At 48.2% G+C, this 22,965-nt stretch overlaps 1 long non-coding RNA gene across 1 annotated transcript; it reads left to right on the top strand.

The window, feature by feature from the left end:
• Window positions 1–4,753: 4,753 nt before the first annotated feature.
• Window positions 4,754–22,543, top strand: LOC128400745 (uncharacterized). The gene is made up of 2 exons (XR_008327368.1): window positions 4,754–4,850; window positions 22,351–22,543. It is a non-coding gene; the product is annotated as an uncharacterized LOC128400745 (long non-coding RNA).
• Window positions 22,544–22,965: the final 422 nt, after the last annotated feature.

Below are 22,965 nucleotides of genomic sequence, written 5' to 3'. Positions count from 1 at the left end.
AAGTGACTCCCACCCAGCCTTTTTCACAGCTGCAGAACACAGGGTTGGCCTTTTCATCCAGCTCTCCACTACCATCTTAAGGTCTCGATCCAAGTTGGCCACTGCCAGTTCGGACTCATGAATATATATGTGTGGAGTTAAGATGTGTATTTTTTGCATCACAGAATCATAGAGTTGGAAGGGATCCCGAGGCTCATCGAGCCCAACCCCCAGCAGTGAAGGAATCTCAGCTGAAGTATCCCAGACAGATGGCCAGCCAACCTCTGCTTTAAAATCTCCAAGGAAGGCGAGTTCACCACCTTCAGAGGGAGTCTGTTCCACCGTCAAACAGCTCTTGCTCTCAGAACGTTATTCCAAGTGTTCACAGCGCTGCCCCCCCCCCAAAGACAGCATTGCGGACGGCCTCAGCAACCTGAGCGCCCTGCTGGAGGAGGAGATGACCTTCTGAGGGAGTCTCTCTCCCTCCCCATAGGGGGATCTGGAGGGGGCCTCCCTCCTTTCCTCCTTTGCACCCGCTCAATCCTCCCACCTAAAGTTCCCCACCTCTGCTTCTCCTGCAGGTGCTGGGTAATATCATCATGGTGATGGCCACCTCAGAACCCAATTCCTAGGGACCGAGGTCCATTTGGGGTCCCCAATAAAGTATTGGAGGAGGCTGGGCCTCCACGAGACCAGCATCAGAGACCTCGCCCCCCAAAACATACCCAGCAATGAAAACCAGTCTGCACTCTGTGTCCATTGAGGGTTCTCAGTTCTTGGGCAATTGGGAGAGTTCTTCCCCTTTGGGGTTTTTTCTTAACTTCCCTGTTGTTGTGCAAACCCCAGGGGTGTGGGGCCTCCCCCCAAGCCTTGTGGCCCCTCCCACTTCTGTGTAGGCAGCGCTAGTTGGGCTCAGTAAGCAACTACCCTCTTGGCTGAAGAGGTAGAAAAAACAATCTGGACAGCTTGGCAGGTCCTAAGCCCAGACCAGGAGGCTCTTGGTTCCAGGCCCCTTCCCTCAGGCCATGAGCCCACTGCTTGAAAGGGGACATCATTGCAAGGAAATATGTGCCTGGCGTGCTCTGGTCCATGGGGTCACGAAGAGTCGGACACGACTAAACGATTAAACAACAACAACAACAAACAACAAATATGCAACTGCCATTCTTTAAAACATTTCACATTATGTATAATGGGGAGGGCTTGAAACAAAAAAAAGCATCTTTGGCAGCACATTCATCTTAATCCAAGCAATAACTTGCAACATCAAAGGAAAAAATAACACTTGCCCAATCTATAGCCTAGTGTAATTGGTAAGGTTAAATAGTGGGAGACCCAGACAGGATTATTAGGAATATATTTATAGGGTACTGAACTGGGAGCCAGTTCCAAACTGGACCATTTCCCCTGGAATCCTAATTGAATCACTCACACATAAGCAAATTAGCAACATAAATATTCTTGCTTATTTCAGGATTGGTAGGAAATGGTTCAGTTTGGCACCAGGCCCCAGTTCAGGAGCCTTGACTTTAACAGGAGCCCATATATTTAATTTCACCAATTAGCCTGGGCTGAACTACAGATTGGGTAAGCGTTACGTTCTTTCTTTTGACCTTGCAAGTTGTTTTGAGTCTGTTCCAATGTTTATTCCCATAAACTTATTACGTCTTGCATGAACACTTCAGTCGTGCATATTTTTCAGTAGGCTGAACTAGATTCTCAGCCCCACCCACAATATGTTGTATTTGGGGAGTTGGGCAATGTGGGTAGGAGTCAGATGCTCTTCATTGTTCAATATTTGGTGCTGGGTCCAGGAAGCGGTGGAACAAGATTCTTTGGGTGGATCTCTAGGAAAAGAAACAGCAGCCCAGCACCAAGAGGAAGCTTCTAAAGAGAAATTGCTCAGTTTTCCATGGGGCAGCTCTTAGGATATTTGAAGATGCCTATAATTTATAAGCATCAAAAAAACGAAGATCATGGCCACTGGTCCCATCACCTCCTGGCAAATAGAAGGAGAAGAAATGGAGGCAGTGAGAGATTTTACTTTCTTGGGCTCCATGATCATTGCAGATGGTGACAGCAGCCATGAAATTAAGAGACGCCTGCTTCTTGGGAGGAAAGCAATGACAAACCTTTTTGCGGTTTTGAGGACCCTTTTGCGGAGGGGCTGGGGAACAACGACCCTGCTTCCCCATAACAGGCACCCCTTGTGAGCCGACAGTTCATGTTTGCGGGTTGTGTAGCCGGCAAATTCTGGCCCGGGGCTGCTGCTGGGTCATCCCCTCCACGCCCAGTCCAGGACCCGGGAGATGACCCTATTTTTCTTGGAATGGTGTGCAACTTCTTGTGCCTGAATGGGGCGGTCGGGAAACAGCTCCAGGCTCATAACCTCTTGTGCAGGTGCTGGGTTGGGGCCTGTTTCCGGTAGTGGTAGCCTGCTGAGGGCGTCCGCATGGCCCATCGCCTTCCCAGGGCGGTGAATCAGTGCATACTGGTAGCTGGCAAGGAAAATTGACCACCTGAGGACGCGAGGAGACAGCACTTGGGGGGTCTGCTTTTCGGGGGCCAACAAGCCAAGCAACGGCTTGTGGTCAGTCACCACGGTGAAGGGCCGCCCGTACAAGAAATCATGGAATTTTTTTACTCCCTTCACGATTGCCAGACCCTCCTTGTCGATTTGCGAGTAGTTCCGCTCGGTTGCGTTGAGTGTCTGGGAAAAGTATGCCACCGGTACCTCTCTTCCATCTGGGAGTTGGTGTCCCAGGACAGCGCCAATGCCATAGGGCGAGGCGTCGCATGCTAGCACCACCGGCAGCCTCTCATCGAAGTGTGCCAAGACCGAGTTTGAGACAAGCAAGTCCTTGACTGCCTGGAATGCGGCCTCCTGGCGCTGGCCCCACACCCAAGGGGCCCGCTTGTCCAGGAGTCTGTGTAGGGGCTCCGCTACCGCCGCCTTGTGGGGAAGGAAGGAATGGTAAAAGTTCAATAGTCCCAAGAAGGCCTGAAGTTCAGTCTTGTTCTTGGGCGCTGGGGCATCACAAATGGCCCGTACCTTGTCCCCAGTCGGGTGGACCCCTTCTGCGTCCACCATAAATCCCAGAAAGTCCACCTGAGGCACTCCTAGTAGACATTTTTCCCGCTTCACCTTGAGACCCGCCGTCTGGAAACAGTGCAGAACGGTGCGGAGGCGGTCCTCAAACTCCTTTGGTGTGGGCCCGGCAATCAACACATCATCGAAGAAGGGGGTGACGCCAGGAATCCCTTTAAGGAGAGAGTCCATTAGATTCTGGAATATGCCTGGTGCCACGCTGACACCGAATTGCAGCCGCTTTACCCTGAATGCTCCTCCGTGCGTCACAATCGTCTGTGCCTCTGCTGTGGCCTCATCTACTGGCAGCTGTTGATATACTTGGGCCAAGTCCAGCTTGCCAAAAATTTTCGACCCAGCCAGGGTGGCAAGGACATGGCTGACCACTGGTACTGGGTATGCATGGGCTGTGAGGGCCTTGTTTATGGTACATTTGTAAACAACAACAACATAATTTATAAGCTAGGTAAAGGTAAAGGGACCCCTGACCATTAGGTCCAGTCGTGACCAACTCTGGGGTTGTGGCGCTCATCTCACTTTATTGGCCGAGGGAGCCGGTGTATAGCTTCCGGGTCATGTAGCCAGCATGACTAAGCAGCTTCTGGCGAACCAGAGCAGCGCACAGAAACGCCGTCTACCTTCTCGCCCGAGTGGTACCTATTTATCTACTTGCACTTTGACGTGCTTTTGAACTGCTAGGTTGGCAGGAACAGGGACCGAGCAACGGGATCTCACCCCATCGTGGGGATTCGAACCGCTGACCTTCTGATCGGCAAGTCCTAGGCTCTGTAGTTTAACCCACAGCACCACCCTTTTAATTTATAAGCTAAACTTCCCCAAATCCCTCAACCGTTCCTCATCAAGCTTGGTTTACACGGGACACTTGTTCCATTCAATTGCACTTGCCATGTTACTGCCCATTCACTCATTTCGGAGGGGTCCTTTTGGAGACCCCTTCTTCCTTTCACCCCCCCCCAATGTACTATCATCCTCAACTTTGGCCACCTCACTGTTCTTCCCTGGCGCTGGACTGTTGAGGAACAAGTTAAAAAGAAAGAAAGAAATGTGCTCTTTTCCCTTCCCGATCGTTGGAGAACTCTGCTTTCCCCTTCTGTCCATGGGGAGAACTCTCTGCTTCCTGCTGCTTCACCAGTTCCTGATGCCCTCGTGGAACACTCCTCTTCTGAATGGCGGGAGGCATCAGGAATGGCAGGGAAGCTACTCCCTTGCCAGGGCTCGTACGCCCCGTCCCAAATCCAGCCAAGGCTGTAGGAGGCTGGGACGCGGGAGAGGCAGCAGAGCCGACGGAAGGAAGAGCCCGAGAGAGACGCCACTCGCGGGGGCGGGGAGGCTGGGGTGAACGGCGATAAAAGGGCTGCCCCTGCTCCGACGGCACCGAAGAGGTTGAGCTGGCACGATGGCGCTGAGCGGAGTCAACCAGAGTCACGTACAGCCCGTTTGGGCCGAGATCCCGTCCCGTTTCGCAGACATCGGCGCCCGGGCTGTGCCCAGGTAAGCCCGCCCCGTCGGGCAGGGACCCTCTTCCGGTGGCGAGGCCATGGCCCGACCCTTCTCCTCTTTACTTCTCCTCTTTACTCTCGTTTCCCGCAAGATGACCTTCTTCTCCCCCTCCTCCCGTAGCCGAGTCCCCATTAGGACGCAGCTGATAACGATAATCTACAAGTCCGTCTACCGCCGCATCCTGGAGGAAGGCGAGGGCGACCCCAGCAACCTGAGCGCCCTGCCCGCCCAGAACCTGCTGGCGGACCCCGTCAACTCCAGGGTGAGTCTCTCTCCCTCCCCGTCACGTGGTTCCTTCCTCCCCCCCCCCTTCGCGCCGCTCCGTCCTCTCCGTCTAACGCTCCCCAGCTCGGCCCCTCCCGCAGCTGCCGAGCCCAGACATCCAGGTGGTAACGGACGTCAGCTTCTAGATAACAGCGCCAGCGTCACTGTTATGTACTGAGTTGAATAGGATCCAAACTGCAGCAGTCTGATTGGTCCTAGAACAATAGGATCCAAAAGGCAGCAGTCTGATTGGTCCTAGAACAATAGGATTCAGAATGCAGCAGTCTGATTGGTCCTAGAACAATGCAGCAGTATGATTGGTTGGCAGGAACTACCCAATCATGCTCCAGATAGAAGTGAATCCACAACCTGATTGGCTTACAGTAGAATTCCGGAATTAGCCAATCATGTGTAGCCCATTGTGTAAATAATGTATATAAAGCAGATACTTTGAGGGGACTCTCATTCATTCCTCCTCACCACTATGAGCTGAATAAAGAGCATGAAATCACCTTGCGACTCTGAGTATATTTCACTGGCGACGAAGGTGGGATCCCGCTGAGCTGACTGCCACACACAGCACCGCAGCACCGCCACCTGCCGCACCGCTGCCTCGCACCGTGTATCCAGGCTTCAGCTCCGGGACACAAGGAACTCAGAATGGCAACCGACAACAGCTTCTCGCCGTTCAACCCAGCATCGGGAGACTGGGAAGCGTACGCCTCCCGTTTCACCTTCCTCCTAGAAGCCAAAGGGGTCACCGACGAAGAAGACGCCAAGAAGAGGGCGATATTCTTCAGCGTCTGCGGAGAGGAGACGTTTGAAATCGCCCGGGCTCTCCTTGCGCCTGAAGACGTCGCTACTGTTCCATACAAAACAATAATGGAACAGCTGAAGGGGCACTTTTCGCCGCAGCCCTCAGTGGTGGCTCGTCGAAATGCCTTCTACGCAAAGCGGCAAGCCCCTGGGGAAACCATAACTGGGTTTGTGACCTCTCTCCGCCAAGCCGCCCGGTTCTGCAACTTCTCAGAGCTGGAGAACATGCTTCGTGACCGCCTCGTCGGTGGCCTGAAGGATGAGAAGCTGCAACGATGCCTCTACGCTAAGAAGGACCTAACGTTCCAGGTCGCTCTGGAGGAGGCCCTGGCAACGGAAGCTGCCGAGAGGTCGACGCAAGAGGCACGGCCGAGCCAGCTGTCCCAACCGAGGGTCCACCACGAAGACCTCACCGACGACTCAGGATCCGACAGGGAGGAGGTGCACCGAGTACAGCAGCGCACTCAAGCAGCCCACATACCACAGCTGCCTCGACGAGAAGGAGGGAGCTGCGCAAGCTGTGGAGAAAGTCACGAGAGGAGGACCTGCCGTTTCCGCAACGCAGAGTGCAGGCAGTGCAGAAAATTGGGACACATCGCCCGGGTGTGTCGGGCTCGGCCCACCCGACGCCAGGCATCAGATGACCAATCCAAGAGCCCCAGGTCCCGGGGCCCAACGCACCAAGGCAACTCGACAGAGCTCACGGACTTCCAGGTATACCAGTTGCCCCACCCCAACGTAGAGAAAATTTATGTTGACGTACAGATAGAGGGGGCCCCATGCCGCATGGAGCTTGACACGGGTTCAACTCTATCCATAATCTCGGCAAGGACCTTAAGGAAACTGTGTCCTACTGGGGGTCCCAAACTCAGGCCGGCCCCATTCACCCTCCGGGACTTCCAAAAACGTAAGGTCCCCACAATGGGGGTGGGGACCTTCAGGGTGCAATACCGAGGGCGGACGCGGCAACTGGACTTGCTTGTGGTCAAGGGCCCCTACATTAGCTTACTGGGATTGGCATGGTTTGGACCACTGGGGCTAGCCGTCACCGGGGTGAACCACACTAGCTTACAAGAGGACGTGGACGCCATATGCAAGGAATTTCCGGGGGTTTTCGATGGGAAATTGGGACAGTATACGGGCCCCCCCATTGCTCTACAGCTTGACCCCGCAGTACGACCAGTCAGGCTCAAGGCCCGCCGGGTCCCGTTCGCCCTGAAACCCCGTATAGACGAGGAATTGGACCGGCTCGTGGAGCAAGGAGTGCTGGAGCCGGTGCCTAATGCCCCCTGGGAAACCCCAATCGTCACGCCCGTCAAGCCTAATGGTTCAGTCCGCATCTGCGCAGACTACAAATGTACCATAAACAAGGCCCTCACGGCCCATGCATACCCAGTGCCAGTGGTCAGCCATGTTCTTGCCACCCTGGCTGGGTCGAAAATTTTTGGCAAGCTGGACTTGGCCCAAGCATATCAACAGCTGCCAGTAGATGAGGCCACAGCAGAGGCACAGACGATTGTGACGCACAGAGGAGCATTCAGGGTAAAGCGGCTGCAATTCGGTGTCAGCGTGGCACCAGGCATATTCCAGAATCTAATGGACTCTCTACTTAAAGGGATTCCTGGCGTCACCCCCTTCTTCGATGATGTGTTGATTGCCGGGCCCACACCAAAGGAGTTTGAGGACCGCCTCCGCACCGTTCTGCACCGTTTCCAGACGGCGGGTCTCAAGGTGAAGCGGGAAAAATGTCTACTAGGAGTGCCTCAGGTGGACTTTCTGGGATTTATGGTGGACGCAGAAGGGGTCCACCCGACTGGGGACAAGGTACGGGCCATTTGTGATGCCCCAGCGCCCAAGAACAAGACTGAACTTCAGGCCTTCTTGGGACTATTGAACTTTTACCATTCCTTCCTTCCCCACAAGGCGGCGGTAGCAGAGCCCCTACACAGACTCCTGGACAAGCGGGCCCCTTGGGTGTGGGGCCAGCGCCAGGAGGCCGCATTCCAGGCAGTCAAGGACTTGCTTGTCTCAAACTCGGTCTTGGCACACTTCGACGAGAGGCTGCCGGTGGTGCTAGCATGCGATGCCTCGCCCTATGGAATTGGCGCTGTCCTGGGACACCAACTCCCGGATGGAAGAGAGGTACCGGTGGCATACTTTTCCCAGACACTCAACGCAACCGAGCGGAACTACTCGCAAATCGACAAGGAGGGTCTGGCAATTGTGAAGGGAGTAAAAAAATTCCATGATTTCTTGTACGGGCGGCCCTTCACCGTGGTGACTGACCACAAGCCGTTGCTTGGCTTATTTGCCCCTGAAAAGCAGACCCCCCAAGTGCTGTCTCCTCGCGTCCTCAGGTGGTCAATTTTCCTTGCCAGCTACCAGTATGCACTGATTCACCGTCCGGGAAAGGCGATGGGCCATGCGGATGCCCTCAGCAGGCTACCACTACCGGAAACAGGCCCCGACCCAGCACCTGCACAAGAGGTTATGAGCCTGGAGCTGCTTCCCGACCGCCCCATTCAGGCACAAGAAGTTGCACACCATTCCAAGAAAGATAGGGTCATCTCCCGGGTCCTGGACTGGGTGTGGAGGGGATGGCCCAGCAGCAGCCCCGGGCCAGAATTCGCCGGCTACACAACCCGCAAACATGAACTGTCGGCCCACAAGGGGTGCCTGTTATGGGGAAGCAGGGTCGTTGTTCCCCAGCCCCTCCGCAAAAGGGTCCTCACAGCCCTACACGAGACACACCCAGGGGTAGTAAGAATGAAGGCCCTTGCCAGGAGTTATGTGTGGTGGCCGGGGATCGACGGAGAGATAGAGGCCTGGGTCAAACACTGCCAGGCCTGCCAAGAATCCCGCCCAGATCCCCCAAGGGCCCCAGTCCAGTCCTGGGAGTCCGCCCGAGCACCATGGTCACGCCTGCATGTGGACTTCGCTGGCCCCTTTCAGGGGAAAACATTCTTCATAGTGGTGGACTCCTACACCAAATGGCTGGAAGTCGCACTGGTACCGTCCACTTCTACGTCCGCAGCCATCCGGGTACTACGCAGGCTGTTTGCAACCCACGGGCTCCCTGACACTCTCGTCTCAGACAACGGGACTGCATTTACGTCAGGAGAATTCCAAACCTTCACAGCGCAGAACGCCATCCGCCACATCCGTTCGGCGCCATTCCATCCTGCCACCAATGGCCAAGCAGAACGCATGGTGCGGACCACCAAGGACACCCTTCGCCGCATGACGCAAGGGGATTGGGAGTACCGCCTTGCCACATTCCTTCTAGCACAGCACAGCACCCCCAGCTCAACGACTGGCCGGAGCCCCGCTGAACTACTAATGGGTCGGCGCCTTGCAATCAGATTGGACCGCCTTCACCCCGATAGAGCTCAGGATGAGGTAGTGGTGGGGGAAGGCAGGAACCCCCGGACCTTCGAGGCCCAGGACCCAGTGTACGCAAAGAATTTTGGGGCAGGCCCAGCATGGGTACCCGCCACAGTCACCAGGGTCACTGGCCCCGTGTCGTATGAGGTGCTAACAGATGGGGGGCAATGCTGGCGCCGCCACTGCGACCAGATACGGCGACGATTCCCGGGAGAAAACCAGGAGGAGGAAAGGTCAGAGGAGTCCCAAGGGAACGGAGGGGCAGTGAGGCCCATAGAGCACGAGGGGCCAGCAGGAGAGGCAGAATCAGTAAATACAGAGAGGACCTGCGAGGCCGAAAGGACACCGGAACCAGAACCACGACTGAGCGAGCCGGTTGCGCCAGACCAAATAGCCCCATCACAGCCAGCATCCTTGGAACACGAGCCAGAACCTGAACCCCGGACCAGGGAACACCCCAGGCCGCAACGCACACGTAGGCCGCCAGCGTACCTCGAGGACTATGAATGCGACCTCCCGGGCAGGACTGGAACTTAGAGGGGAGGGGTGTTATGTACTGAGTTGAATAGGATCCAAACTGCAGCAGTCTGATTGGTCCTAGAACAATAGGATCCAAAAGGCAGCAGTCTGATTGGTCCTAGAACAATAGGATTCAGAATGCAGCAGTCTGATTGGTCCTAGAACAATGCAGCAGTATGATTGGTTGGCAGGAACTACCCAATCATGCTCCAGATAGAAGTGAATCCACAACCTGATTGGCTTACAGTAGAATTCCGGAATTAGCCAATCATGTGTAGCCCATTGTGTAAATAATGTATATAAAGCAGATACTTTGAGGGGACTCTCATTCATTCCTCCTCACCACTATGAGCTGAATAAAGAGCATGAAATCACCTTGCGACTCTGAGTATATTTCAGTCACCATCGACAGCCGCCCCGGCATGCTGACCTCTAAGTACCGCTAGGCCAGAGAAGCAGTCGCACCCTCCGCAGAAGTGCCGCCTGGACGTGGCAGCCTCGACCGCGTCCCTCCCCCCCCCCCAATAAACCTGCTTTTAGCTCTCACTGCTCTCCCGGAGTCTATTTAGTCTGAACGGGGTGGGTGGGGGTGCGGGAAATAATGGAGTTGGGAAGGACACTCAGAGTCATCTAGTCCAAGCCACGGAATCAAATCGTCCCTGGCAGGCGGCCATCCATCCTCTGCTTAAAACCTTCCAAGGAAGGAGATTCCACCACCTCCAGGGAATGCCCCTTCCACGGGGGAATATCTCTACAGCAAGGGAGCTTGCAGGCCTGGAGGGGCCCAAGATGGCAGGAAACACCATTTTGCTTCTTGAGAAGGGCTTCCTTTTAGCCGGCAATGCCCAGGACCCAGGCTGGAGGCTCATCAGAGAGGAGAGAAGGATTCTCATTGGCTTCTTTTTAACAAATAATCATATTTTAAATTAATTTTTCATTAATAACATCTCAATTAATAACATATCAAATCTTGCCATGTCATATCCAAAATAAAAAAAATAAAAACAATCCAATTAAACATTTCTTTTTTTTTTTTATAATATTTTTATTCAAAAAGTTTTCCATATAAACATAACATACATAAACATACATAAACATACAAAAACAGAAACAAAAACAAAACAAAAAAAAACATGTACCATTTCATATCCTAATTTCTTATACCTTCCTTCCCCGACTTCCTCATGCCTCCCTTTTCTGTATTCCAAATTCTTATCAATTACTCAGCAAATCTTCCCTTATTTTAATTTAAGTTTAAGCTAACCTTCCTTGTTCTCCTTGTCTTAACCATTACTAATAGTAACCATTTACTTTCAGTCCATCATCATTCTAACTTTCATTAACTTTGTGATATTTCTTTAAATAGTCCTTGAATTTTTTCCATTCTTCTTGCGCTGTTTCTCTTCCCTGGTTTCGGATTATGCTCGTCATTTCTGCCAAACCCATGTAGTCTATCACCTTCATCTGCCATTCTTCCAGTGTGGGTAGATCTTTCGTCTTCCAGTACTTCGCAATAAGTATTCTAGCTGCTGTTGTAGCATACATAAAAAAAGTTATATCTGTCTTTAACACCCCTTGGCCAACAATACCCAAGAGAAAGGCCTCTGGTTTCTTGGTGAAAGTATATTTAAATACCTTTTTAAGTTCATTATAGATCATTTCCCAGAATGCCTTAATCTTCGGGCACGTCCACCAAAGGTGAAAAAATGTACCTTCCTTTTCTTTACATTTCCAACATTTATTGTCAGGCAAATGGTAAATCTTTGCAAGCTTGACTGGGGTTATGTACCACCTATAGATCATTTTCATAATATTTTCTCTTACGGCATTACATGCCGTAAATTTCATCCCGGTGGTCCACAACTTTTCCCAATCAGCAAACAAAATATTATGACCAATGTCCTGAGCCCATTTAATCATAGCTGATTTAACCGTTTCATCTTCTGTATTCCATTTCAGCAGCAAATTATACATTTTTGACAAATTCTTAGTACTGGGTTCTAACAGTTCTGTCTCCAATTTTGATTTTTCCACCTGAAAGCCAATTTTACTGTCCACTTTAAACGCTTCATTTATTTGATGATAGTGCAACCAATCTCTCACCTTCCCTTTTAATTTCTCAAAACTCTGCAATCTCAGTTTGTCCCCTTCCTTTTCCAAAATTTCCCAATATCTTGGCCACTTAGACTCCATGTTTAACTTTTTAACTGCCTTAGCTTCCATTGGCGACAGCCACCTTGGAGTTTTATTTTCCAGCAAATCTTTATATCTGACCCAGACATTTAATAATGCTTTCCTGACAATATGGTTTTTAAAACTTTTGTGTGCTTTAACCTTGTCATACCACAAGTATGCATGCCACCCAAAAATATTATTAAAACCTTCCAAATCCAAAATGTCTGTGTTTTCAAGAAGCAGCCATTCTTTCAGCCAGCAGAAAGCTGCCGCTTCATAGTACAGTTTAAAATCTGGCAGGGCAAACCCCCCTCTTTCCTTTGAGTCCGTTAATATCTTAAATTTAATTCTGGGCTTTTTGCCCTGCCAGACAAATTTAGATATGTCTTTTTGCCACTTCTTGAAACAGTCCATTTTATCCATTATTTGCAATGCTTGAAACAAAAACAACATTCTTGGCAATACATTCATCTTTATAACTGCAATTCGACCTAACAAGGAAAGCTTAAGATTTGACCAAATCTCCAAGTCTTTTTTCACTTCTGTCCAAGTTTTTTCATAATTATCTTTAAATAGATTCACATTCCTAGCTGTCATGTTTATCCCCAAATATTTCACTTTTTTAACCACAGACAACCCCGTCTCATTCTGAAACCTTTCTTTTTCAATCTGTGTTAGATTTTTCTCCAATACCTTTGTTTTTGACTTATTCAGTTTGAATCCTGCCAATTGACCAAACTCTTGGATTATTTCCAAAACTCTTTTCGTACTAGCTTCTGGCTCTTGCAATGTAAGTACTAGGTCATCTGCAAATGCTCTCAGTTTGTATTGTTTAGCTCCGACCTGAATCCCTTTAACCAACTGGTCCCTCCTAATCATATTAAGCAAAACCTCCAGGACCGATATAAAAAGTAATGGGGAGATAGGGCACCCCTGTCGTGTCCCTTTTTCTATCTTGAACTCTTCTGTAACCACATTATTTACAATTAATTTTGCTTTCTGTTCAGAATAAATTGCACCTATACCATTCCCAAACCCTTGGCCTACCCCCATCCCCCGGAGGTTCTTCAACATAAAGCTCCAAGAAATGTTGTCAAAGGCTTTCTCGGCGTCCACGAATATCAGAACAGCCTTAGTATTTATGTTCACTTCCAACTTCTCCAAAATGTCAATTATATTCCTTACATTGTCCGACAAATGTCTTTTCGGGAGAAAGCCCGCTTGGTCTCCATGAATCTCCTCCATCAAAACCCTTTTCAGTCTCTTTGCTAAAACATCGGCAAAGATTTTATAATCCACATTTAGTAACGAGATGGGTCGGTAGTTCTTAAGTTGGGTCTTTTCAGTCTCTGTCTTTGGTATAAGTGTAATATAGGCCTCTCTCCACGTATCGGGTGCCCTCCTCCCCGCCATGATCTCATTGCAGACTTCCTTCAAAGGTTGTATAAGCTCTTCCTTCAAAACTTTGTAATATTTGGAAGTCAGTCCATCCGGTCCAGGTGATTTGCCCAACGTCATATTTTGAATGGCATCTTCTATTTCCTGTGCTGTTATCTCCTGGTTCAAAATTGTCTTACTTTCCTGCGAAATCTTTTTCAGCCCATTTTTCTCGAGGAATTGTTGTGTATCTGTTTCTTTTTGCGGCCCTTGTGTGTAAAGTTGTCTAAAGTAGTTCTGAAAACAGTTTCTAATTTCAGCTGGGTTGCTTATATTCTTTCCTTCCACTTCTATGTTTGTTACCGTGTTGAGTTTTTGTCTCTTCTTTATTTGCCAAGCCAGTAGCTTGCCACATTTATCAGCAGATTCAAAAGTCTTTTGTCTCATTTGCTTAATTTTCCACTCTAGTTCTTGATTCGTCAGTTCCATATATTGTGTTTGATAAAATTTAATTTCTCTTAGAATCTCTTGTGATTTTGGCTTCAATCTTAGTTTCTTTTCCCCTTCTCTTATCTTTTCCAAAATTTTTTCCTTCCTCTCGTTTTGTTTCCTTTTCTTCAATGTATTTTGTTGTATCAGAAACCCTCTCATCACGGCTTTGCTTGCGTCCCATACTATTCTTTTTTCTACTTTAGTCCTGAGGTTAATTTCAAAATAGTCTTTCAAAGTTTTTTGGGCCTTCTTGCAAATCTCCTCATCTCTAAGTAAGGTGTCATTCATTCTCCATCTAAAGGAGCCAGTTGTTGTTTGCCTCATCACCATCTTTACTGCATTATGGTCGGAGAAAGTTTTTGTGCAGATTTCCACTCTCTTTATGTTCTGCGCCATATTGCTAGTCACCCAAATTTGGTCGATCCTTGTCCATGTCATTTTGGCTTCAGAAAAGAAGGTTCCCTCTCTTTCTAATGGGTGTTTTGTTCTCCATATATCGATCAAGTCCATATTGTCAGTCATTTCAAAAAAGGTCTTTGGTAGTCTTCCATCTTTTGTTACAACCTGTCTTTGTGCTTTATCCATATTTGTTGAAACTAAATTCCCACTATCAAATACTTCTCTCCTTGAAATTGAATTTCAATTGCCAAATATCTTCCTTGATCATCTTTAAAAATTTGTTTCGGTTGCAGCTTCTCCTTTGCATAAATCACCACTCCTCTCTTTTTTACTCTGTCTGAAGAAATAAATTATTGTCCCAATCTTTTATTTATTAATAACTTTCTATGAGCTCTTGTCACATGGGTCTCCTGTAAACAAATTAGGTCCAATTGGTCTTTCTTCAAAGCATGAAATATATTTTTTCTCTTTCTAGGGATGTTCAAACCGTTACAATTCCAGGTAAGAAGCTGCAGGTCCATGATGGGGTTATTTACTCTTTCCTCCTACAGCTCCCAATTTTTGTTCTTCGTTTGTCGGTGGTTCCGTATCCGTATCTAATGAAGGATGCCCTTGTCCTGGATGCGTCTCTTTCTGTAGGTCTTCTTCGTGTTCTCCCAAGAACTTGTCTTTATCACTCACAGTCTTTATTCTTCTCTTCTTCCCCTTGTATTTAAAAGACAGGCCTTGGGGGAACTCCCACCTGAATGGTATGTAGTTCCTTCTCAGCAATATCACCAAGTCCTTGTAGTGTCCTCTTGCATCCAAGATACTCTTAGGAATGTCTTTGAAGATCTCAATATGAAAATCTTCAATTCGAAGGGTTGTTTGGTAATGCAGGTTCAATATTTTGTCTCGCTCCTCCTTTGATCTTAGAGTTATAAGACAATCTCTGGGTCGATTCTTCCTCTGCCTTGCTCCCAGTCTGAAAGCGCTTTCTATCTTAAATTCTTCTTTATCCAGCTCCTGCTTCCAAAAGTCAGAAAATTCTTTTGTCAGATAGTCCACCAGGTTGTCTTCTTCCTTTTCCGGCACAAGTCTGATCCTTAAATTCCTCTCCTTGCGTTGCATATCCTGCATAGAAAATGCCAGTTCGTATTCGTCTAGTTTCTTAAACACTGGTGGAAATTTTCCTTCAGCAGCAGTTGCAATTTCTTTAGCTTCCTCAGCTATCTTTCTTGTTGTAGATGATTCTTCCAGTATTTTCCCAATTGCTTCTGCATTTGAGTTCACTTTATTCCCAAGGTCAGTTATACTTTTTGTATTTGAATCAATTTTCCCAGAGATTTCTTCAATTTTCTTATTTGTTTCAGCAACTTGTATTTTAGTTTCAGCCACTTGTGCTTTAGTTTCTGCACCTTGCTTTTTTAGTTCCTCCAAAGAGTCATTTATCTTCTCCAGTACCTTGGCAAATGATTCTTCTGTAGACATTGTTTTCACTCTTGCCTTTGGAGCAGCTGTAGTTCCAGAGGCTCCTGATACAGAAGCCCTTCTCTGCATGAAAGAGTCAATTTTATATTGTTTGCCAGATCTCAAAGTTGTTTCTTGTAAATCCCCTTTGTCTTTACCATCTGCCATAACAAAGTCTTTTAGTCAAGGTCATTCCCACACTCTTAAACTGTCAAACAAAAGTTCTCAAATTTTACACTTCACTTGTTGCTGTAACAATTTGTAAATCCTCTAGAGGGCGCAGAGTCAATTTTTTACTTCTCCAAATAGTCCCACACTCTCTTAAAAGTAAACAAAAGTTTTCCTAGTCCCTTCCAATTGTTCTTTTCTCTTTCTAAGGGATCCAAGTCAATAATGTCCAATAAGTAACTTTACAATGCAACAAAATAAATATTTCAAGTTGAGAGTAACCAAAGTCAATTAAAGATACTTTTTAACCTTCTTATAACAACAGTCCTTAGCCGGTTCCTTTCCTCCGGCAGTCCGATCCCAGGTATAAGAACAGCGATATTTAACTCAGTTCTTTAAAAATTGGCAGAGAAACGCTTTAAAATCTTCTTCCCCCCCCTTCTGCCTTCGGGGAGGGAGTTCTTTGCTTTGGTGGTGGGTTTCTTAATTTCCGCAAATTTCCTCTCAAGCAGTTACAGCCAGAGTGCCTTTCGCTTTGATCTTGCTACAGAACGGAAAGCAGACTTCCTTTTTAGTGCTTATCCGTCTCGGTACCCAATTTCTTTAATTTTAATGTCCAACTGTATTTTAGCGGTCAATCCTACTCACGGATAGTTGTTTTTTTTGATCCAATTTTCGCCGGAAGAAATCAGCGCTCTCCGCTAATGGCGACGCGGCTTCGCTTCGCAGGCTGGGTGAAGACGACTCTCAGCACCGCTCCTCACACCCTCCGCTGATCCGCAGCCTTTAAAAAGGCTATTTCACAGCGTCGGGGGGGCGCAAAGGTGCCCGCCGAGTCTCCGGTTCACAGGCAACACGCCTGTGATTTTTGAGGGTCCCCACTCCGCCGTAGCTGACAGGACCCGAACCTACGAAGCAGACCTCTCCCAGAGCTCCGGGTGAGATCCGCCATTAAGCGCTGGCGCTAACCGGAAGTCCCCAATTAAACATTTCATTCCCCCCCCCCCAACCTGCTTTTAGGTCTCACTGCTCTCCCGGAGTCTCTTTACGCGAGCAAATCACAGAATTGTACATTTGGGAGGGAAACTCTGAGTCATCTAGTCCAACCCCCTGCAATGCAGGAATCTGAACCAAATCGTCCCTGACAGGTGGCCATCCATCCTCGGCTAAAAACCTCCCGGGAGTGTCCCTTCCAAGGCAGAATAGCTCTATAGCACGGGACCTGCAGTTTGGAGTAGCATTCTCTGACTATGTGCAGGGTACATCATTGACACTTTTGAGGAATTCCAGTGGACCTCCGTCCTGGATCAGGATAAAACAGTCCACATCACAGGGTTAAATCTCCAGGTAGCCTTAAGCTCCAATACCTGCTGTTGAATAAATTAAGCATCAGGCTGGCATGCAATGTTTGCCTCATGCCTTCAGAGTTTTGCATGGACAAATTACACATTTTTTCTTATGCAACTATCCCTCCACCTCCTCTTGTGTCCCTTTTTTCAACATGATTATAGGTTTATTTTGTTGTTTCCTCAGTTCTGGAAACTTCTGTTAACAATCCTGCTGTTAGTTAACCTTGCTGTTAGTTAATTTGCTGCAAATTGCCAGTGCTACTCCAGTATTCATGGCTGCTGGCTCCTGCCTGACCAACAAGCATCTTGGGACGGAGGCAATACGCAGATTGTGCTATAAATGACAGGTTGTAATACTGGAACTGAGGGCCTACGAATGAAGTGGATGGACAGAAGTTTCAGAACAGGGATGGGGCCTGAACGTCCTAAAAGGGACATTCTAGAATCAAATAGGAAACCAGGATGGCTTCTGTAAATCTGGGGTTGTCCCTAGAGAATTGGAGGATCTGGTGTCTTAGAAACATATTTATGATAATCCAGCCTGGTTCTCCCATTATTTAATCTCACCTATTAGACTGGTCTGAATTACAGATTGGCTAAGGGTTCCTTTTTCTTTTCATGTTCCAAGTTGTTGTTTGAAGTCTGTTCCTCTGTTTATTTCAACAAACCTATTATGTTGTGTGTATTTTTATGTAGGCTGAACTAAATTTCCAGCCTCGGGGTCAATATGTTACCTTTGGGGTGTTTGGCAAGATGGGTATTAATCAGATGACTTTGAGCAAGTGGAGGGAATGGGTGAAAATGAAGAGTCGCTGTGTGTTGAGGGTGCTAAGTTGGAGGCAGGAGGAAGCCCTCCAGACATTCCTGTGAAGAACTCCAGGGGCTTTACCAGGGCCTTGGCTGTGGACTTCAACCAATGTTTTCTTTCCTGTGCTCACCAAAGCAGGTGGGTATTATAGGTGTGGCACAGGCCGAAATATTGGGAGATTTTGGAACAAGAAGGAGATAGATGGAAACTTCAGAGTTTTGAGAAATTAAAAAATAAAGTGCAAGACTGGTTACATTATTTTCAGATAATGGAGGCTTATAATTTGGACAAGAAAATTGGCTTCCAGGTGGAAAAATCCAAACTAGAAACAGAACTGTTAGAACCCAAAACTAAGATTTTGTCAAAAATGTATAACTTGCTGTTGAAATGGAACACTCAGGATGAGTCGGTTAAATCTGCTATGATTAAATGGGCACAAGATGTTGGACATAACATTATGTTTGCTGACTGGGAACAGTTGTGGACCACAGGTATGAAATTTACGGCATGTAATGCCTTAAGATAAAATATTATGAAAATGATATACAGGTGGTACATGACCCCAGTCAAGCTTGGAAAAATATATCATTTGCCCGATAATAAATGTTGGAAATGTAAAGAAAATGAAGGTACATTTTTTCACCTTTGGTGGACGTGCCCTAGGATTAAGGCTTTCTGGGAAATGATTTATAATGAATTGAAAAAGGTATTTAAATATACCTTTGTGAAGAAACCAGAGGCCTTTCTCTTGGGCATGGTCGGCCAATTGGTGTTAAAAAAGGATAGAACTTTTTTTATGTATGCTACAACAGCAGCAAGAATACTCATCGCAAAGTATTGGAAGACGCAAGATCTACCCACTCTGGAAGAATGGCAGACGAAGTTGATTGACTTTATGGGATTGGCAGAAATGACTGGCAGAATCCGTGACCAGGGAGAAGAGTCGGCAGAAGAAGAATGGAAGAAATTCAAGGACTACTTACAAAAATATTGCAATATTAATGAATGTTGAGTGATGTTGGATTGAAATTAAGTGGTTTCTAGCTGTAATGGTACACAAGAATATGAAAAAATGGTCCTTTTTTTCTTTGTATATAAGTAAGAATTTAAGCTACAATAATTTAAGAAGATGGATAGAAAATAAGGGGTTTAATTGTAATGCTAGGAGATAAGGATTTGCTGGATAAACAATTTGAACTGGAATACAAGAAGGGGAGGCATGAGGAGGTCAGGGAAATATGTTATTGAAAAATAAGTTATGAACTTTATGTGTTTTTATTATTTTTTCTTTTTAATTTTTCTTTGTTTGTATAAAATGGAAAATTCTAATAAATATCTTATTAAAAAAAAATATATAGGTATGGCACAGTGGGTGCACACCGCTAGAAGGCAGAAACATGAGTGGCATCAGAAACCCTGGGTTAGCTAAACCAGAATTTAAGGAGAAGAGGGGTGAGTGTGGCCTTGCAGGCAAGAAGGCACATTAAGAAGAAACCCCCACAGTCATCTAGTCCAGGCCTCTGCAATGCAGGAATCTCAGCTAAAGCATCCCTGACAAGTGGCCAGCCAACCTTTGCTTAAAACCCTCCCAGAGAGGAGAGTCCACCGCCTCCCGAGAAAGTCTGTTTCAGAACAGCTGTATAGCAGGGCCTGAAGGGACCCAAATATTAGGAGAGCACCGTTTTGCCCTTGGAGAAGGGCTCCGTGTTCGCTGGCAATACCAACACCCCAGGCTGGAGGTTCTTCAGTAGAGGAGACAAGAATTCCCACTGGTTTCAATGCTCAGTGGATTTGCCCCCAAGACCAAGCTGTTCAGCATTGAAAGCACACAGCACCAACTTGGCCACACCCGCTCTATACATTTAAAACACTATGGGCAGCCATGACTTCCCCAAAATAATCCTGGGAACTGTAGTTGGGCGTTGAGAGTTGTTAGGCGACCCCTATTTCCCTCCCAGAGCTACCATACAAAGAGTGGTTTAACAACCAATCCCTCTTCCCAATACAGTGGTACCTCGGGTTAGCTAATGGGGCCTCCCACTCCCGCTGCGATTTCTGTTCTCATACTGAAGCAAAGTTCTTAACCCGAGGTACTATTTCTGGGTTAGTGGAGTCTGTAACCTGAAGTGTCTGTAACCCGAGGCACCACTGTAATAATTCCCAATCCTGTGGAAATTGTAGCCTAGTGAAGAGTCCCCTAGCACCTCTCAGCACCCTTATCAAACTACAGGATTATTTGGGGGAAAGCTATGACTGTTCAAGTGGTATGAGTGCTCTAGATGTATAGCCAGGATGTGGCCCTTGTTTAGCCATGCACAGAACTCAGGATAGCTATCTCTTTATCTGCTACACCAAGCAGTGGAAAGAAAGGCATGAGGATTGGGAGTGATAAAGACTCTGAGATGATGCTTACCCTGACTTGCTACTTCTGCTTGGGTGCCACGATCTGGCACATGATCACAGCTCTCCAAAGCAGGATGTCCCAGGCAGCTGATGGGTAGGTTCCACGGACGCCCTGGGTGGGTCACACAGAATCCCTGAGGTCCACGGACCACTGATTGGGAACCACTGGTTTAGAGAAAAGGCAAGGAAAGGGTGCCATGATCGGAATCTATAACATGATGCGTGGTGTGGGACAAGTTTTTCTCCCTCTCTCGTCACACTATTACTTGTGGAATTCTAGTAGGTGGAACTGCTTGCAGAAATGTGCACCTTAAGCAAACAGGTGAACAAAATCACACATCTAAGGAGAAATGCACATTGGAAAAGCTGACATATTTTGTGAGGGCTTTAAAACAAAATCAACAGCTGATGTACAAGTGTGGCAAACTAAACTCAGGATTTTAAAAGGGGAAACTGAGAAATATCGGAATTGTCCCATTTGTTCCATCTTTCCACATACAGCCATTCTTTACCTTCCGGAACAAACTCCATCCTCCCTTGTGACCATCACCTCTTGGGGTCATAGTTTCAGAGTTCTTGCATACAGTGGCTGCTGCTGTCAGTGCTTGGCAGCCGTGGAAGGTTTTTAGCCGAGGATGGATGGCCACCTGCCAGGGACGAGTTGGTTCAGATTCCTGCATTGCAGGGGGTTGGACTAGATGGCTCTGAGTGTCCCTCCCAACTCTACAATTCTGTGATTTCTCCGCACCCCAGTCCAGCCTAAGGAGAGTCGGGGAGAGCAGTGAGAGCTAAAAGCAGGTTTATTGGGGGGGCGAGGTCGAGGTGGCCACGTCCAGGCGGCACTTCTGCGGAGGGCGCCGGCTGCTTCTCTGGCCTAGCGGTACTTGGAGGTCAGCATGACGGGGTGGCTGTCGATGGAGACGCTGGCGCTCTTATCTAGGAGCCTGGACGTTGACGTCCATTACCACCTGGATGTTTGGGCTCGGCAGCTGCGGGAGAAGCGAAGGCAGCAGCGTTAGACGGAGAGGACGGAGCAGCGCCAATAAAGTGAACAATAAAGAGCATCTGACTCCTACCCACATTGCCAAACTCCCCAAATGTCACATATTGCGGGTGGGGCTGAGAATCTAGTTCAGCCTTCTGAAAAGTATGAACAACTGAAGTGTTCCTGCAAGACATAATAAGTTTATGGGAATAAACATAGGAACAGACTCAGAACAACTTGCAAGGTCAAAAGAAAGAACATAACACTTACCCAATCTGTAGTTCAGCCCAGTTTAATTGGTGATGTTAAATTTATGGGAGAACCAAGCTGGATGTTGAGAAATACATTTCAAGGCTCCTGAACTGGGGCCCAGTTCCAAACTGGACCATTTCCTACCAATCCTGAAATCAGGAAGAATATTTATGTTGTTGATTTGCCTATGTTTGAGTGATTCAATTAGGATTCCAGGGGAAATGGTCCAGTTTGGAACTGGCTCCCAGTTCAGTACCCTATATATATATATTCCTATTAATCCTGTCTGGGTCTCCCACATTTTTAACCATACCAGTTACACTAGGCTACAGATTGTGCAAGTGTTATTCTTTCTTTTGATGTTCCAAGTTATTGTTTGGAGTCTTCTTCTCCTCCGTTTATTCCCATAAACCTATTTATGTGAAAGTCTTGCATGAATGCAGCGATGCACGGCATAAAAAGGTCTCCTCGGTCTCCGACGGCACCAAAGAAGTTGAAGTGAAAGGATGGCGCTGAGCGGAGTCAACCAGAGCCACGTGCAGCCCGTTTGGGCCGAGATCCCGTCCCGTTCCGCAGACATCGGCGCCCAAGCTGTGCCCAGGTAAGCCCGCCCCGTCGGGCAGGGACCCTCTCCCGATGGCGAGGCCATGGCCCGACCCTTCTCCTCTTTACTCTCGTTTCCCGCAAGCTGACCTTCTTCTCCCCCTCCTCCCGTAGAGCCCTCTCCGTCGGCGAGATCCTCTCCAGGGCAATCTGCAGCGTCAACCTGAACTTCGGCACCGTCGTGCCCGCCCTGAACCTGCTCGCGGACCCCGTCAACTCCAGGGTGAGTCTCTCTCCCTCCCCGTCACGTGGGTCCCTCCTTCGCCCCTTCGCGCAGCTCCGTCCTCTCTAACGCTCCCCGCCTTCGCCTCTCCCACAGCTGCCGAACCAAGACACCCAGGAGGAAATGGACATCTTCAGCCAGGCTGTGCTCATCATCAACGCGCTGCTCTAATCCCGCTAGGCCAGAGAAGCAGCCGGCGCCCTCCGCAGAAGTGCCGCCTGGACGTGGCAGCCTCGACCACGTCCCTCCCCACCGCCAACCACCCTAATAAACCTGCTTTTAGCTCTCACTGCTCTCGCCGACTCTCCTTAGGCTGAACTGGGTGCCGGGAAATCACAGAATGGTAGAGTTGGGAGGGACACTCAGAGCCATCTAGTCCAACCCCCTGCAATGCAGGAATCTGAACCAACTCCAACTTCGCCAGTCGGGCTCCAGACATTTGAACCACTATTATACCATTTGGAACAGCCATGGCTTCCCCCCAATAATCCTGGGAACGGCAGTTGGGCCTTGAGAGTTGTTGGGACCCCCCTATCCCCCTCCCAGAGCTACAATGCCAAGAGCGCTAACAATCAATCCCACTTCCCAAGGAACTGTGGGAATTGTAGCTCTGTGAGGGGTCTCCTCACAGCATTTATGTCTGCTGCTGCTTTTACAGTTCCTGCCTGAAGAACAAGCATCTTGGGACTGAGGCAATAAGCAGATTGTGCT

The sequence above is a fragment of the Podarcis raffonei genome, chromosome 13, assembly GCF_027172205.1.
Source record: "Podarcis raffonei isolate rPodRaf1 chromosome 13, rPodRaf1.pri, whole genome shotgun sequence".
In the NCBI taxonomy this organism is placed as follows: Eukaryota; Metazoa; Chordata; class Lepidosauria; order Squamata; family Lacertidae; genus Podarcis; species Podarcis raffonei.
Note: the sequence above shows the minus strand (reverse complement) of the source record. Positions and strands in the feature narration are given on the sequence as shown.